Raw genomic sequence first — 4,109 nt, forward strand, 5'->3', positions numbered from 1 at the left:
CATGGGCAGTGAAAGCCCTTTCAGACTGACAAATGCCTTTATATTTTGCCGTTATATTTTAGGATGGTAGGAACTTTTGACATAGCAAGTTACTCCAGGCTCAGCTGAATCTACACTGTCTAAGCCCTGAAGTCACTTATTTCTCAGACAGTAACCTTGAATGACGTGTAATATTAAAAACCAACACCCAATATCCAGGTGTACTCATTGCTTCTGAAGTATTTTTATTTCTATGATCTTTTAATGAAAAAAATATGCATATGCAGCTGGAGCCATGGCTCCCTCCATGTATACTCTTTGGTTGGTGTTTTAGTCCCTGCAAGCTATGGGTGCTCCAGTTAGTTGATTTTGTTCTTCCTATGGGTTGCAATCCCCTTCAGCTCCTTCGGTCCTTCCCCTAGCTCTTCTATTGGGGTCCCTGGGCTCAGTCCAATTGTTGGCTCTGAGTATCTGCATCTCTATTAGCCAGGCACTGGCAGAACCTCTCTGGAAACAGCCATATCAGGTTCCTGTCAGCAAGACCTTCTTGGCATCAGCAACGGTATGGGGGTTGGTGTCTGCAGATAGGGTGGATCTCTAGGTGGGGCGGTCTCTGGATGTCCTTTCCTTCAGTCTCTGTTCCTTTTTTTTTTTTGTCTCTGTCATTCCTGTGATCCTGGGTGTGTCAGAATTCCTGGGGGTCAAGATGTCTCTGAGTGTGGGCGGGTTGGAGGTGGGTTGGAGCACAGGTTCAGCTTCTGGGCACCGGTGCAAACTGGAAGGAACCATATTTTCAGTTCTAATCGGTTCTCACAAAGGTTCTTTTGTTACTACTCATCTCTAATTTTTGTTTTAAAAATTTCAGACAATATATGTTGATAGCATTGTTTCCTTTCTTCCTACCCTCATGTTGATTGTGTATTCCTACTTCCACACTAAGAAAGTGTGAAATGATATCTACATTTGTGGTCTGTGATATACTATACCTAAAATAGCTCTGAACTGTTCTTTTTCCACATGATAACAGAAAACAAATCAATTTTTAAGAGAAAAGTACATTTTTAAAAGAAGGCTTTCTTTGTAGTTCTCACCCTGCTCCAGGTAATTCGGGTTTTTTTATTTTGTTTTGTTTTGTTTTTTTGTGAGTATTTTTTGGTTTTGTTTTGCTTTAAATTTGATTCTTATCCCTCATTGTGGCACAATGTTCCCCAGAAATAACATCAGCTTTGTTTCTTTCCGTTTAGTTTTAGTTCTGCCATTTCCCATCTTCCCATCCCAAGCCTCAGAGAAATGCTGTTCTCACCCATGCTTTCCTACAGAACTGACCTTGTTACTCTTGTTAATCTAAGTGTATTCTTATCTCCTGCTTTCCTGTATCACAACAGAATTATACCATGAGATGCTGTTTGACACTTTAACTTTTCATCACTTAACAAGATCACTGAAACTTGTTCTACAGTCAGCTTACAGTTACCCTTCCTTCCCTGGTTTTGTTCTACTTCATAGTGCTCCACCATGTCTAGTAGATCTACAATCAGTTTCCTAGGCACAAACATGTAAATTTGGCAAAATACTTTAAAATATTCTTATTATTTGAGAATTTGATACAATGGATTGTGATCATATTCACCCCCAATTCTTCTTGGTAAGTTATACCAAAGTCCCCTCTCCACGGCTGAGGGGCAATTATAGGAAAGGTATGGAGATGATTGTAAGAATTAGGGGTTGGGGAGGAGCAGAGGGAAACAGAGTCTTTAGATATGATAAGAAGGCTGCACTTGTGAGCTGAAGGCCTTCACGACGCATGCACAAAATCAAGCCAGCCAACATTCAGCAATGAGTAGGCGGAGGTTCACGAGGCTCCATTCCTAACACAGGAGCCATGGACAGTATCTGAAAACCTTCTGGAACCAGGAGGGAAAAGTCAAAACTGTCTTATGAGAGGATGTTTTGCTGAAGCAGACACATGACAGGATGTTTTGCTGAAGCCAACATGTGAAAGGGTGTTTGTTTTACTGAGACAAACACTTGAGAGGACAAGTGATGTTTGAAAAGAGAACCCAACGGACAATAAATTTGCATTGGTTCACCTTGAAACACTTCGCTGGTCTTCACTGTTTGCATGGATTTGTCTTGCAATGCTTCTTTCTTCACTGATCTTTGCTTGTCATGATTTCGTAGAGAGAAAAGCTACAAAAAATTTCTCATGGTATTCTGGTTACTTCTTGAAGTTTCTGTGGACTCATGCTAATCCGGGGGAGCCTTGCAGTTTCTTCTGGATCAAGCTGCTGCTACTGATTCATTTGATGTTTACCAGTTGGACTGGACAGTGCTACTGATGTATGTTTGATGTTTTGGACTGGACTTGCTGATATCCTGACAATGAAGATTGGAATCACCCCAAAGAATTACTTCTAAACAGGTCCATATCCCCCTTGTCCTATTAGCCATCTTTCTCCCCTACCTTTGGCCAGTGGGCTAAAAGGGAGACTGAAGTGTTTAAGAACTCTTATTAAAGTAGATTTTGAAAAATCTAATTCCTACATTTTAGGTCCTATTTGGGATGTGTCTTCCCAAGTTTTCCCTGGGCTATTATTGCAACTTCACAGGAGTTTTCCAAGGAGCTAGCCATTTCAATGTCAGCTCCTTTGATACCTATCTAGCAATGAAGTCATATGGCTGGAAAAACTTTCATGTCCTGTCTAGAAACCAGTAAATACATCATGCATCGTTCCTGGCTCTGTTCAGAAAACAGTCCACTATTTTATTGGGTAATTCATACTCCAGGGGTGGAAGGTGACTCCAGCTTCTCCTTTCTCATCAATTGTAAGTGCTCAGTAAATTAGGCCAAACACTGGAAACAGATTTTCAAAAATATAATCAGTGCTCTATTACTCAGTGGCAATGAACTCATTGATAAAATGTGTACTTAACAGCAGATGAGTGGACACAACAATAAATATTTCAGCAAAATATCACATAAGCCACTAATATGTGCCATGAGCTATGCGTACTGCCAAATGGTGTGGAGATACATTAAAGAAAAAAAACAAACAGAAAGTAGTTTTTTAATAATATTCATTCTTTAATCCAACATATCTCAAAAATTAGCATTTCAACATTTAGTCATATTTCCTGGGCTCAACAGTCACTACAGTTAATGGGTACAATGATGGTGTAGAGGTCTAAAATGTCAACAGTCACTACAGTTAATGAGTACAATGATGGTGTAGGTCTCAAATGTTCTAGAGCTACTTCCTGCTGCCGTATCCATACAGCCTAAAACAGTAAATTTCATAGTCTGCTCCCTTCGCTGCACACCAGGTTCAGTTCCCAAAAACATCTGTGTGTAGCAGTTGTAGAACTATTCTAATAATCACTATAAGAGAGCAAAATTTCCTTTGAGTGCTTCTATATTAAATGAACCTTTTAACTTGTAGCTAGATTCATACAAAAGAAAGGAGCTAAAATATAGTATTTTTGAATTTTTGTTTTTATTTCTGAAATGGGTTTTTCTGTGTAGCCTTGGATATCCTGGACTCTCTAGGAAGACCAGGTTGGCCTTAAACTCACAGAGATCCATCTTCTTCTGCCTACAGAGTGCTAGGATTAAAGGTGTATATTACCATCCCCATCTTAAAAAAATATGAAATTTAATGAACAGTTAAAGAATAAAAAGGTATAAAGCACTTGACATTCCTAAGTTTTTAATTCAATACTTAACAACATATACATACACACACACACGAGAGAGAGAGAGAGAGAGAGAGAGAGAGAGAGAGAGAGAAAGTTTGATTCCTATCTGTTTCTTCATGTTTGTGTATTTGTAAATGGATATCACTTACCCTAAATATGTTGATTTCCCCACTAAAAGTCTATTTACTTTTAGTGGGGAAGTCTAAAAACTATCCTCCCTACCCCATTAATGTCCCAGAAATAGCCTGGCTCCTTTTATTCATCATCCAGGGATTCCAAGAAGTGGTCTCTGCTCTGCTCCCAGATTCTGGTAGTATCAGACTTGTCCACCTATTCAAGATAACACATGAAAGGAAGTTGAATAGATAATAGAAAGGTGTGTATTCTTCTCGAAGCCACTGCACAGAGTCACAGAAGAGACTTGTCCCCACTCA

This window comes from Mus caroli, unplaced genomic scaffold, assembly GCF_978045245.1.
Source record: "Mus caroli unplaced genomic scaffold, Mus_caroli_1 scaffold_15, whole genome shotgun sequence".
NCBI classification, from domain to species: Eukaryota; Metazoa; Chordata; class Mammalia; order Rodentia; family Muridae; genus Mus; species Mus caroli.